The sequence below is a fragment of the Aythya ferina genome (assembly GCF_964211825.1).
Source record: "Aythya ferina genome assembly, chromosome: 3".
In the NCBI taxonomy this organism is placed as follows: Eukaryota; Metazoa; Chordata; class Aves; order Anseriformes; family Anatidae; genus Aythya; species Aythya ferina.
In genome coordinates this window covers 39,694,397-39,708,223 of record NC_140298.1, presented here as the reverse complement: position 1 = coordinate 39,708,223, position 13,827 = coordinate 39,694,397, and the positions used below count along the sequence as shown (strand labels likewise).

Sequence of the window (13,827 nt, the reverse complement as noted above, 5' to 3'; positions counted from 1 at the left end):
AATTCAGTTTAAATCTCTTCCTTCTACATATCCATCTTCCAGTCCAACACCAGAATGCAAGAAAAAGTATAGGTTTGCATAAACAATGTCTAAAGACCGGAAGCTGAAGTGCTGTGGACAAGGTCTGGGTAAGTATTCAAACAACAGTGTAGGTTTTTTTTAATTTAATTTGATATATAATTAAATAGATATTAGGGTCTGATCCTAGCTTGCAATATCTTCTGCATTTCCTCAGGCTGCAAGAGTTATAAAACTGAATTTTTAAGAGCAAACTTGGGAGCTTTTCTTTGCACAGGGATTACCCAGATATAGTGGGGTTGGCTCAGTCCAGTGCCCTTCTGCAGCAGTGGTGTTAGGTTCTGACAAATGAGTCTCATTAGGATGGCCTAATCCATCAACTTCTGACTGATCTAAAAACTTATATGGACCATACCAACTAAGACATCTGACTAGTCTAATTCTACTGTCATATCAACACAAAGGCAAGAAATCTCTTGTCCCTCAAGGAAACCCAAAAGACTTAATCAGAGAGTCAAGCCATTTGTTTTGAAGCATCTGACGTATTTGAAAAATCAGTCTAGTTTAAGAATGCCCTCCTGACCTTCTTCAAGCTGTTGCTTGCTCAGTAGAATCACCACTAGGCAGTGTTATACCATTTTAATGCAGTCCTTTTCTGTGGTCTCCTTGCAAACAGAACTGGACAATAGTGCTTGAATCTTTCAAGATGTTAAAAACAAGAAATCAACCACCAAGATCTAGCAGTACCACTACAGGACAAAGGACAACACTACAAGTGAAGTCTCAAGGGGTATCACTGTTTCACTCCCTCTGTAACCTATCAAACTCCCCTGGCACTGCAGGAGGGGATGCTGAGACATTTCTGTAAGGCAGCTCCTCCTCAGTGTGAGGTTTGCAGTAAAGTTTGCAGTGCAACATGGTCTATACAATGCAATGATTTTGCTTTGTTTTTTGTTTTTCCTTTAACTCCTTATTCATACTTGTTTAAAATCTCAGCAAACAATCAAATAAATAAATAAATAAATAAAACAAAGCAAACAAACAAACAAAAAATAATTATGCTTAATTTGAAAGTCTGTTCTTATAAAAATGCTATATTTACTAGATAGACTTCAGTCCAAAAAGGAACAACTATGTGAAGGAAAGAATCGACTCAAGGCAAAAATCTTTTGATTCCTCAAGTTATTTCAGTAAACAATTTGCTACAGTCTAGAATATTCTGGTCTAAGCCTAATCATTTATGAATCTCAGATGAGCCTGAAATTCAGGGAGAGTAACCCAGCTCTTTACTTTCTGTTGGTTCATGACCCGAGAACAGAATTGATCTCTTCCAAATTTATCCTGTGTGAAAGCAGAACTGAGCCCAGAGATTATTTGTTCCTTATTCTTCCACAGACTTCCTGTATGAATTTGGTAAGTTGTTTAAAGTCTATTCCTGTGTTTGTGGACCTCACTGGATCAAATGTCTAAGTTTTCCATTGCCCTCTCTGGCCTGGACAGTAGACTGTCTGGAACAAAACTACCTTTTCTAATAAATCAGTATACAACATCTAGCACAATGGAATGTGACTGTTTGTCTGGAGATCTTAAGATGAAAGGATATAATATAATGCATACATCAGGAGGCATAATGCCGTGTCAAACCATATCAATGACTGGAGCTAAACGGAGTCACCCTACAGCACTCCGTATGGAGAGAGCCTGCAGAGACCCTGCAATAAAGAGGGATATAGAAGTGCAGAGTAGTCTTAGATTTTCCAGAGCTACAGGTTTATTCCTTCTATCCTTAAAAAGCCAGTAAGCAGGATGAATAGGATGAAGGCCATAAAGTATGAATGTCCTTTTTAATTGGAAAACATGCAGTAAAGTAGCTGCCCCTTTAGGATCAAATACACTATTAAAAATGAAATATATTATTACAGTTATTGTAAGGTTTTATTAGTAACATTTACCAATATCCCTTCTCACTGGGGAAATTGCTGTAAATACGCAGCTGACTTAGAAACAACTACATTATTCTTAACATTACATGGCTGACGATGCATTACCTTTTGCTACTCTTTTTTTATCTGTTCTATCTTATGCCATTAAGCCTAGGCTGTAGAAAATATTTTTTTCAATCAAGGATGTAGTATGTCCTCTGATATATGACTGAGGTAGCAGCAGAGCTGCCAAGATTAGGCAATATTTACCTTTGTAAAATAAACAAACAAACAAATAAATAATTAGACTCCACTTATCCATTCCTCAAACTGTTTATTTTAAAGGCCTAAATAAACCTGAAACTCTTGTCTCCAGGAAGTCTGAGATATAGTAATACTCTATGTCTCCCACCCATCCCTACCACCACCCCCTGTCCCATCAGTAGGCTATATTGGGTAGAATTATAATTATGCCTCTTGGTTAATGTTAGTCATTCTACAAAAAAAAAAAAAAAAAAAAAGAGAGAGAGAGAGAGAGAAACACAAATTAAGGGAAAACTGTGACAGTAGAGCCCCAGGGACAGCCTAAAATCATTTTACTTCTACCTATTTCTCTTTTGGTCTTTTGCTCATGTGAGGATTGTTGCTGAACATCCCTGTGCTCCAGGGGAAAACTGAGATTTTTCAGGTCGGTAGTTGTTTTGCAAGGAGATTGTACTGTATCACTTCTGTAATTTTTTCTTGTAGAGTGCAGAGATTATAAGGCAGCATCATAAAATGACACTGGATCTGAATGAAACCTATCCTTTCCCTTTGCATGCCTTGTCTTTTTGTTCCTCCTAGTCATATGACTAGAGGATAATTTATGTTGGAAGGGGCCTCAGAAGGTCTCTAGTCCAACCTCCTGCTCAAAGTAGGCTCAGTTGTGAGGTCTGAGCAGGTTGCTCAGGGCTTTATCCAGACAAAGACTCAAAATCTTCAAGGTCAGAGACTGCACAGTACCTCTGCATGACCTGTTGTTCTAAGACAATATTGGAAAAAAAAATATATATATATTTACCTTCATTCTAGCCTGAATATTTCTGTTTCCGACTTATACCCAGTGGTTCTCATTCTGCTGTCATGCACCACTGTACATAGTCTGGCTCCATTCTTTTGGTAAATCTGGTAAGCAGAACCACTGGGGCTGTTGGTTGCCCCTGCTCTTCTCCAGGTTGAAGAGGCTCAATTCCTTCAGCTTCTCTTCCCACAGTCCCCATCAATGATTGCAGTGGCCCTCTGCTGAATGTACTACAACTTATATCTTTTCTGTTCTGAGAGGGATAAAACCGGATTCAGTATTTAAATGTAGTCTCCCAAGTGCCAAGCAAAAGACTTTCTCTTCCCTTGATCTGTTGGCTATGGTTTAGGTGATACAGTCCAGGATGCTGTTGGTCTCCTTTGCTTCCAAGGCACACTTCTGGCTCATGTCTACCTTGCTACCAAGAGCTCCAAGCCCTTTCCTGCAGAGCTGCTCCTCAACCAGTCAATCCCTAGCCTGTACTGCTGCAGGAGTATATTTGCTTCTAGATGTAGGACTTGGCATTAGTCCTTGCAAGGACAAAAGGTTTCAGGTTTCCATGGGCCTATTCATTCAGTTTGTGTAGGTCTCTCTGGATGGCAGTTCCACCCTAGACTTCATTGGCTGTACATCTCTGTTGTCATTTGCAAACTCAATGAGACACGCACTCACTACCTTTAGCAAGTTTTTGATAATGAGTCTAAATAGGTCAGCTCCTGGACAGACATCCTGCTGCACTCATCATCAGCCTCCAGATAGAGTTAATCCATTATTCACTTCCTTCTAAGGCTGATTCTTCAACACTTTTATCCATCTAGTCATCCACTTATCAATACCATAGTGTAATAACTTTGAAACAAGAATAACAACTGTTCTCCTTCCGTCCATAAATCCAGTCTTTCATCTACTTCCTCACCCATAGGCATTGGTCTCTAACACAGTTCCAACACAGTATCACCCTTGTTGGCCTTTTCTTTGATTCTAACCCGTATACTATCAACAAGATTGTCATCCATCCCATAGAGGAGCTCCATACATCCAAGATCCTGCTTCTCATAAAGGGTGATCTCCATACCATCCCCACCACCATCACTGTCTTCCCTTTATGCCTGTACCAAATAGCATATATCCGTTTGTCACAACACCCATGTGACCTGTCCCTCCACATCACAGTTACCCCAGTGATATTGCAATTTTATGACCATGAGTGGAATTCTAGCACCTTCTACTTTTTCCTGTCTGCGTGCATTTGCATACACACACTGGGGATGGGCCTCATTTTTTACCCTGTGCCATCACTCCCAAGGTCTCTCTTGAGGACATCACTCTGATGTCACTCTAATGAGCAAGCTCATCAGTAAAACTGAAATAAGGTGACTAAAGGAAGGATAAGATACATAAATGACATAGATATAGAGGTTATAAATATACATGATATAGATAGATATGGTAGGTACAGATTTAGTTAAGTATGTGTGTAATGTAACACCTGAACACCAATTCAGCTGTACATCAAAGCCTAATATGGACAAATCCTTCTGAACGTGCCAGTACTGTGGAACATGCTGAGTACAGACAATGGAAAGCTGCATGGCAAAACATATAAAATGAGGCTGATATCTTTATGAATGGTTCCCCAGTTAACAGATGTTTTTTGAATAATACTAATCTCTACGCTCCCTAAAATAAAACCACCTGTTAGACAGTTTGGTTGATATGACACAGAATCTCTTTTAAATCATAAATATAAAGCAGACCTCTTCATGATATTTTAGTTTTCCACTGCAGACTTTTTTTGTTACTTTCCTCTTTCCTACCATGCAAATTCCACAAAGGCCACTGATAAATACTCCATTCTTAATTAAAAGGCTAAGGATTCCAATGTCATTAACTATGACAGTTTTGTCCATGTTTTAAAATATTACTAACGTTAATATTGTTAAAAATGCATAATTATTGAAACATTATAAATACTGCAGTTTTCTAAAAAAAATATCTACTAAAATAAGCATCTAAAATATTGTTAGCATGTCTGTAAATGTACCTCATTGGTCGATAACCTCAGTTTTGTCTTTAATGATGTATTCAATCTTTATGCATTTATTTCTTTCACAGGCAGTTATATTAGGCTTCAGGGTACATTTGTGCACAAGGCTTGGCAGGCATTGTAAGCATAATTTGATCCATTAACATTTTTACCTTAAAATATTTTTAAAGGTTAGTCATATGTTATGAGATAAAAACAGAGGCCTACTCCTGACACTTAAATGAAAAGTGTCATTAACAAAAGTTTGTGTTCAGCTAAATTTAGTTATTCTGCACTTGGGACAGAGAAATGGAATTGAAATGGCAGAAAGTGTGGTACTAATAGATAATCTTTTGAAGCCATACCCTCCTTCTGGTTTTGTGAAGTGTAAATACTAGGCACTCATCAGAACTAAACATATAGTGGTAGCTTGTAGTTTGAGAGTATAACCTGTCTTTTCTACATTAAAATTACAAAAAAATAAAATAAAAAAAATAAAAACTTTGCATGGCTTGAAATCTTCCATCTGGATTTACTGCCTTTTCTTGCTTTATATTTTACAATGCTCTTTAAGGCTAAATAAATAAATAAATAAATAAATGATATTCTGTCTATCTGTCCTTACCATTCTCAATTAAGCATTCTCAATTAAGTCACATTCTCAATTAAGTCACTTACATTAAGCCTACAAGTAAAGTTCACAACCAGATGCTATAAGCAATATGAATATGTGTTGCTCATAACTTAAACTGAGTACATCTATACTTATCCCTGGAGAAAATGTGAAGGAAGAATGAGAAAATCTCACAGCAGCCAAGTTCACTATTAACAGAATTAACACTGTCATCAGGTATATTAGATTCATACTTGTGTTTCTGAGTTTCTGCCGTTCCATAAGAATGACTACAAACGGAAAGTTAAGCATTATCGAAGCATTTATTCCCTTCATGAGAATGAACACCATTCAGTATCATTGCAGAGTAGTATGAATGCCAAATGCTTTCAATGTTTTCTACACCATTTCTTATTAATTTGCCACCAAAGCAATACTTATCCCCATTCAGCCTCATCATCTCAGGACTGGAAAAAGAGCCAAAGGAATTCCTTAGCCTGCCTAGGAAATGGGTGTGAACAGCACAGAGTCAGTTGTGTCTGATTTTCTACTGCTTTTGTGGGCACTTGGACTAGTGAAATGTTTATAATCCACCTCAGTGGTATTAGCAGATACACAGGAATGTCACTCTGTACATTTATACACTAGAGCTAATTATCACTTAGTATTTGTCCATGTCCATTCAAGGATATGTTTCACTTTGGTAAAATCATTAAATCATTATTTTCTCTAATTGTTAATCAGTTGTTTTTGTTTTTACAAATAGAGTACTCAAAAATTCTGGAATCTGAAATATTATTTATTACCCACCTTAAATGTATCCAGTTCCACACAATTTATCCTGTGCTCAAGTGAGGCCACAGATCTAGGAGATTCAGACAGCTCAGTTACCATGGACTTCTTCCTTGCTATGTCAGAGAAAATTGCCTCGATGCATTCTTCATGTAGACATATATTGTCTGCTGGCCATAAGCACAGCCCAGTCAGATCCTGCAGATGATACTGTCTTCACCTTGATATTTGACTCTTCCAAGGCTTCATTTTTCCTTTGCATAAGCTAGCAGAATGACTTTCCCACATCCCTTCTGCATGTTTTTTATTTTGTATGAGAAACAAAAGATTTCAGAGATGAAACCCTGGAGTTCTTTTCTGTGACAAAGGTAAAAGCTGTCATTATCAAGAAACAGTACTGGAAGTGTTTTAGTATATTAAAAAAAAAAAAAAAAAAAAAAAAAGGAAGAGAGAAGAATATTAAGTCAAGAGAAAGCGGGTTGCAAGAGATCTTTGATATTATATTGTTATTCATAAGGCCTCTGTCTTAAGGACCATCTCAGGGTATTTCCAAGTCGCAGTAGTTACCCATGAAACTCCAATACTGCTGCTGATTACATTTATTGGTAATAAGGGATATATGAAAAATCTGAGAGAACACAGCATTCGTGGCAAGTCAGGCATCAGCATGGATAGGAAATTTTATACAGAAAACTCAGAAATGAGCTGAATAAGAGGGGAATATATATATATATATATATATATATATATATATATATATTCAGGTATTTACAAATATTTCCGGTAATTCAAAACACAAAACAAAAATTACTTAGAATTAAAGTGCTCTCTAAAAATTATCAAGATGGGGGAATTACTGAAACATTTCAGTGTCTATTCCAATCACACAACAACAGGGTTCTTGGAACAAAAACTGCCTTCTCATATATCTTATAACTGTCAGCACAGTGAGGTACCAATTCTGACCATTGTGCATGATTACAGTATAAATAGATAATGATAAAAATGGTAACAGGCATTGTTAGAAGCCAAATCTGAAATTCTTTCCACTTCTACTTTGTAAACTAGGACCTTGGAGATGCAATATAGAAGTGGGAAACAGCAGAGAAATATTGGTATTTTGCCATTATTATCTTCTCTATTCATCATAAGTGAAATATAAAGAAGTCCTCCCTGATTGCAGACCACACGTATTGTATTCTGATCTTGGTAGGACTCATTATTTTCTTCCAAATAAAGAGGATTATTTTTAATGTTGAGTTGCTGGAAACCTTTATAAAATGTCCATATACGATATTCATGCTGCCTAGCTGAATTGCTTCTGTTATATCATGTATTTTCTTATTAACAGTTAGAATGTAATTATTTCCAACTTTAAGTATCTTAACTTTAATAATCTTACTCTTTTTGAAGACTCTAGTAAAAGATGAATAGAAGAGAAGTCTGGCTTAAAACTTACAAGCTGAGCTGTTACCCAAGCTGTCTCCCTAGCTCTTTACAGCTCCTACTGTCTTTTTGACTATTTTTTTGAGTATTTTTGACTATTTTTGAGTATCTTTGAGTATTATATCATTAATATGACTGTCATTCTTCAGTTCCGGCACATCTTTGATATTATATTTGTTATTCATAAGGTCTCTGTCTTAAGGACCATCTCGGGGTATTTCCAAGTTGCAGTAGTTACCCATGACACTCCAAAGCATACCCTCTGACTGAAGGCCAAGGGCTCAAGTCAGAAAATTGGATATTGTCGATTGTCCACCAGTAACTGTTTTTCTTTAATGTAAAGTTTTTAATGTAAAGTTTTCATGAACTTTAATGCTGAGTTTTAAGCCAGAAGTTAGGAGAAACCATCAAAAAATTGGCGCAAAAGACCAGTTTCTTCAATAACTACCACAAAAGATATGGAAATGGAAAATATTAGGAAAGATAAAGGCCTTCTTCCCCAAATAATGTCTGTATTTCCAATTAGAGTGCTTCACCCTCTTCTAAACCTTTTTGTAACACCAAATTAAACACTTCTCAGGCAGCCTTTGCCTGACCCTAAGACAGATGCTTTTTAGCACGGATGTGGTGCCTTTTCCATATGCAGCTTGAAAAGCTTTTAACAAACATTGTAATTACAAAGCTATGTAAATGTGAGATGGGATTACTGGTAATAATACAGTAAGGTCTTAATTTGTCTTTTTTATGGTCTTTTCAGGGAAAAAGGAACTTGATAACCTATTTTATAAAAAAAAAAAAACAGGGGAGGGATGGGAACAACAAAGAGATTGACTGCTGTTCCTTATCTGAAGATTGAGTTTCATGTACTAAATAGATTGAAGCTTAAAAGAAAGGCTTGAGAATAAAACAGAATTTAAATTTTCCTTCTATCTTCCAAAAATTCTCTATGCAATTTTATCATTTTTACACTTTCATTAGTAGGAGATAGAAAAAAATAGACTATAAAAACCATAATAATGTAGATTTCCAGACTTCTTAATAATTTTGAGCTTCTTTTATTCTATTCTAGTAAAACAAATTAGTTCATTATTTCTGACCTTAAACATGTCTCACATACATTTTCCCTCTCAAGCATTTTAAAATATGGGCTGATGAGACATTTCTGGTGTTGATAAGTTCATAGCGTTTAAGCAAAGGAAAGTACACGTCCTTCAAATTACCCCATGTTGTATCTGTGCATGACCACGTAGATGTTAAGCCAGTAGCCAATCTCTGCAGAATATAATATTACAGGGACACCTAACAGATACATAGTGTTCCCAACCTGTGTTGTGAACTTTGTGAAAAACAACCCTGAAAAACTGCTTCTTACATTTCTGCCTCCCAGGAAATTTATCATTAGCAGCTCTAGGAATCTTTGACAAGGAAAAGCTGGGCTCTCAGTGATCTTGTTTAAATGTCAACAAAAGAGATAGAAAGTATATATACTCCTCTTCTTTATCTCCATAGCATTAATCAGGAATATGTGTGGATGATGTGGAATTGCTGTAGTATGTTTGGAATGAGGGATGAAATGGAAGTGCATGTCCTGTGCACAGAAAAACAGGCCTTTCACTGTTGTGTGTGTGTGGAAATCAAACTGCCAGTATCTAGCCTGAAAAAAAAAAAAAAAAAAAAAAAATCCATCCCCCAGCAGAATGACTGTTTAAATGGGGCTCAGTGTTATGAATATCTCTCATTGCCTATCAGTGATTCAGTAAGTACCTTTCTACTCTTAAAAATCCACCCATGATTTTAAGACAAAAGTTAGTGCAGTAAATTTCAGCTGTGTTTTTTCTTCAACTTGTTGCTGAATAGCAGAGAAAGTATAGGGTCTCTGCAGGTGAACTGTCTTTTTTTTTCTTCTTTTTTTATAATGAATTTTTCCCTCTCTCTTCCTTTCCCTTTCCCTATGACAGGAGACAGCATGCCTATCAGCACCTGACAAAGCAGCAGAGAAAACGTTCCTGGTGATGGGAGATGTGGAGAGAACCACAAATCTACAGCACTGTAGCAGTGGTGTTAGTATCATGACTCCAATCAACTGTTCCTTCCTATCATACCCCCCCCCCTTCCTTTTTTTTTCCCTGTGTTGTTCCTGGGCCAGCAGCTATGTGTAAACAGGATGTGGGAGCTGCAATGAAATGTATTCAAGTCCTGTACACCTCCGTCCTCACCTCTGGCTGCAGTGTGCATCCTGCCTGGAACATCTGCTTTGGATAAATATAGGGAGAATTCAAGCGGAGCAGAGAGGGCACTGCCTGGAGTTCTTCAGCCTGACTTCTCGTCTTTATTTTTCGACATTTTAAAATATGGAAAAAACACTTTACTTCTAACTGCAAGTAAGGTTTCCTGAAAATCTCTGCTGAATGTTTGTGTATAACATACAGGCATATATTTAGTAAGTGGAAGATATTCTAAACCCACTAAGAATAATAAAGCTTACTGTTTGTTTACTCATGAGTTGTAATGATGCTAAGCTAACATGCACATTCATACCCTGTGGATACCCTTGACATAACATGAGATGGATTAGTACAGTTGGCAGCGCAGTTTTTTTAAAAAATGCTCCTGGCAATCCAGCTAAAATAGATCATAGGTCTTTATAGCAAATCTATACAAAAAGAAAAAGAAAAAAAAAAAAAAAAAAGGGATTTCATTACAGTTTGAAAACTGAAAGCCAGAACCACAGAAATGTTTCCTACTTCTCAGTAGGTTACACTTGAGGCAGTCTGGGAGATCCACACCAAATGTCACATGGGCTGACGCAGCCCCCTGCATTGCCTGCCCCAGCCACTCTGCTCTCTGCAGCGTTGGGCAGCTCCCACAGGAGAGGTGGCAGGGTGTCTATGTGACTGCCAGCTCAGGATGGGACATCTCTGAACATGAGAAGAACTTTAGGAAGAACTTCTTCACTGAAAGGGTTGTGAGGCACTGGAACAGGCTGCCCAGGGAAGTGGTGGAGTCACCATCCTTGGAAGTCTTCAAAAGACGTTTAGATGTAGAGCTTAGGGATATGGTTTAGTGGAGGGCTGTTAGCGTTAGGTTGGAGGTTGGACTCGATGACCTTGAGGTCTCTTCCAACCTAGAAAATTCTGTGATTCTGTGATTCTATGAGAGCAAGCCATCCTGGGAACTCTCATCTAAAGAGGCAACCTAGGAGTTCCCATGTGCAGGTAGCCCAGAGCAGTATGCAGTCAGTGTCTCTCTCCTTGGCAGAATTTAGGCATGTTGAAAACAGATGCCTAGGTAGACAGTCTGATTTTTAATGTCAAATCTACTGATGTAGAAAAAAAAAAAAAAAAAAAAGAAAATTAAAAAATTTTTTAAAGGTTCAATAAAGGTAAATAATCCTTACCTTTTCCAAGAGTAGTAGAGAGGCTGGTACTAGTCCAAGTAAGAGTGCTCATTGGGCTACTGCTGCCACTGAGGGAGGTGTAAAGGTGCACCTTCACTTACACCTGAGAAGGAAAAGGGAACTCCTTTCACTTGCTAGTCGTCACCAGCTCTCCTTCTCTTTTGGCCTGACCTCTAATCCTTTGTGTTGTGCCATCTGCAGAGAAAAATAAATCAGTTCTATCCACTGTCCCAAGGAGGCTTTCAGCTGGTACTGCCTCTACATGCCTGTACAAACACTAACAAATCTCCATTTCCACTTGGACTGACTTAAGAATAGACATTTTCAGAGATAATAAAGGATGGCTAGTGTATTTAACAGACTTTTGAATTAAGCCTCCATTTAACTTAGCACACATTTCTTGGGCATTTATAGTCTAAAGCTCTTGTACAAGCAGTTTGGTCAATTCATCTGATCAAACTCAGCCATATGTAATGTCACCATTTACATCTAGATTAACGGTCTGTCCTGGCTTTACAGTGAATGGAAAGAAATAGCACTTCAGGCAAAATGTTCATCTCCTGTTAAAGCAGATCTCTAGGAAGTCTACTGAACATCAAATTAAATAAGTCTATCCTCAGGTTGCCTGTTCTCTCCAAAGGCAAAATCTAGACCTATGTAGCTACATATGAAATCTTTTAAAATATATGTGATAGATCTCACATTTTATGAAATATTATTTTATCAAAATTTTGAGTAAAATAAAGATTCTTAAATAAAGGAAATAAACACCACAATTAATAATGTGTTTCATTTTACCCTGGGCTCACGAGCAATCTTATAGGTGTTTTGGAGATTTTGTTGTTGTTGTTGTTATCATTATATGCTATTTGGTTTTGCTTTTAATGTTATCTTCTGGGGAAATAAAATAAAATAAAATAAAATAAAATAAAATAAAATAAAATAAAATAAAATAAAATAAAATAAAATAAAATAAAATAAAATAAAGCCACTGAATAACGAATCCACTGTTAGACTTTGGATTCAAAATTACAATGGCCCTATTCATTCAAATGTTTTCTGTAATGTGGAGCAACCATGGTCTCACCTGTTTTTCACAGAGAAAGGCAAAACATCAGTGGAAGCAAGACATTTCAATTAATACTATCATCATAAGCTGTGAGGTGACTCAAGTAACCTTATTCACCTGAGAAAGTATGAAGGATAAGAAAAGACTATGATACAGAGTATAATCTCTCTGCAAAATCATAAGGCAGGTAGTTGAAGAACTGCTAACCCCATACATTGAACCTATGGTGAAATATTTCCCCACTGCACAGAAAGTAGGTATGGAAGCTCAGAACAATTTCCTTTTTTGTACATCTTTCAAAATATTATGTTAGTGAACTATGTCTCTGTTTCCCCTAATCCACCCATTCTAATCCTCCTTGCCTCCAAAGATGCACACAGAACAGCTATGCAACCTCTGTGATTGGGCATTTTCCCCTTGAGCAGGGGACTACCAGAGAGCAGGACTTCTGCCCAAAAGCCTCCATGTAGTACCAAGATCTGTTTTACTTTGTTTAGGCTGCTCCCCTCATCCCTCCTTAAGTTATAAAAGTTACTGAACTGTACATAATATAGGACTGGATTTACTAATGCTAGATGTAAGACAAAAGACCACCTCTTGCTGCAGCAGTAAAACTGCTACAGGTATTTATGTAAGTATCTCCAGCAGTAGTGCCAGCTTAAGAAATTCCTGCTTTCCCTTGTGCCAGCTTCTTCTTTCTGACACTGTGTTACTAGTATCTTGGTTGTGCTGATGCAACTACCTACGAATTCCAGCTGTAAAATGTATATATAATTGTATCATAGTTTTGTGATAGATGTGACTGACCTAAGGCTTTTCTTGTAAGCAGAAAGCTGGAATGACTGATGTGTTGATAGAATATTTCAGGAAAAACAGCCACATGTTTCAGTAAGGCACCATGGCCTGTTAAGATGAAGAGGCCTGGGAAAGGGTTAATAATCTGCTTTAAATTATTTTACTCTTTTGAATTCTTCAGCACCTAACAACCAAAATAAGACCTGGACTCATTTCACTATACAGAAGCTTCCAGCATATTGCAAGATAAATAAATAAACAAAATAATCAAAGGAAAACAGAGCCACAGCAATGTGGAATGAGCTGCTCAAGGTCACTCAACAGGTTAGCAGCAGGACTGGAAACTGAGCACTTGAGGCCTGCCAAACATGTTTTATCTGCAAATTATCCTCAAGCCATACTATCGTGTAAGCCTTTCAAATCAGGGCTTCATGCTCATCATCCCCAAGGTGATAGAGTGATAAGTCTCCTTTTAAAAACATGAAGTACTTGATCCTTGCATGGGGAACAGCAAGGCTCTTGAGAATGTGATATTCAATGCAAATAGAGATGTCATTGTTTTAGACGTGATGTAGGATATGACAGATGCTGTTTGTCAGGTCTTGCTTAGGCTCGGTACAAGGAGGTACTTTGTTACTGGGTCTGGGTTGCTCTAGAGCTTCTCGCTCTTTTTTTTTTTTTAATTTTAG

General features: G+C 37.2%; 1 long non-coding RNA gene across 1 annotated transcript in view; it reads right to left on the bottom strand.

The window, feature by feature from the left end:
• The window catches only part of LOC311433485, a 90,806-nt gene that overhangs the window by 60,587 nt on the left and 16,392 nt on the right, over nt 1-13,827 (bottom strand). The window contains exons 2-3 of the long non-coding RNA XR_014690777.1: nt 11,275-11,469; nt 6,450-6,788 (exon numbers count right to left, since the gene is read on the bottom strand). This is a non-coding gene — a long non-coding RNA (uncharacterized lncRNA). The remainder of the gene's footprint in view (nt 1-6,449; nt 6,789-11,274; nt 11,470-13,827) is intronic.